Genomic DNA, 1,152 nt, shown 5'->3' with positions numbered 1-1,152 from the left:
AGTATACATAACATGTAATGAATCAAACACTCATCCATATAACCATAGTAAGTGTCAATCCATCAAATGTATCATATAAAGCTCATATGGTACATCATAGAGTACTAAACTAATAGTCTCCCACTTGCTCTACTCATGGACTACTAAATACCTAATGCCCATATCCCTAACTTGACCCTCATGCTTTGACGAAGGGAGAGGTTTCGTCAACGGATCGGCAATGTTGTCATCTGTCGATACTTTGTAAATGTGTACGTCTCCTCTGTCTATGTTCTCCCTGATGAGGTGAAATCGTCTGAGAATGTGTTTGAATTGTTGATGAGACCTGGGTTATTTTGCTTGTGCGATTGCACCATTGTTGTCGCAATATAGAGCAATGGGGCTATCAGCACCAGGAATGACACCCAATTCCCCAACGAACTTTCTGATACAAACAGCTTCCTTTGTTGCGTCCAACGCTGCAATACATTCAGCTTCTGTAGTAGAATCTGCAACGTTCGCTTGTTAGAACTTTCTCAGCTTACAGACTGTCGACAGAAAACATAGCCAGACTGCGATCTGTAGTCATCCGGGTCTGACTGGAAACTTGCATTGGTGTAACCTCTTACAGCGAGCTCGTCTTGCAACTCACCGTATACCAAGAACACATCCTTAGTCATTCTCAAGTACTTCAGGATGTTCTTAATGGTGATCCAGTGTGACTCACCTGGATCTGACTGGTATCTACTGATGGCTCGGATTTTATCTGGATTTTATACGAGTATGTCTTTGGTTTCTAAACGGTTTCCACGCATTCTTAGGCATTTCTAGAGCCATTCTAGGGTTTCGGGACTATTTCTTGACTTTGGCAGGACCCCGAGGGCATAACGCACAAACTCGATGAGAATCGGAGAAAACAGTCCATCTGGTCCGCCCCTGACCAACGCTGGTCCGGCGGACCAGGAGATCGCCACAACTTCGCCCAGCGCTGACCGAAGACGAGCTGACCAAAGGAAAATGAAGGCCTGGTCCGGAGCTGACCAGTTCAGGTCAGCCGGACCAGGAATGTTCCGTGCCCAGCCAGTCCGACACGAAGACGAACTGACCAAACCCAAATGCAAGTACGGTCCGGAGCTGACCGCCTCAGGTCCGGCGGACCAAACATTCTCCGCA

The sequence above is a fragment of the Tarenaya hassleriana genome, unplaced genomic scaffold (assembly GCF_000463585.1).
Source record: "Tarenaya hassleriana unplaced genomic scaffold, ASM46358v1 Cleome143, whole genome shotgun sequence".
In the NCBI taxonomy this organism is placed as follows: domain Eukaryota; kingdom Viridiplantae; phylum Streptophyta; class Magnoliopsida; order Brassicales; family Cleomaceae; genus Tarenaya; species Tarenaya hassleriana.
The sequence above is the reverse complement of the archived record's forward strand: the minus strand, read 5'-3'. Positions refer to the sequence as shown.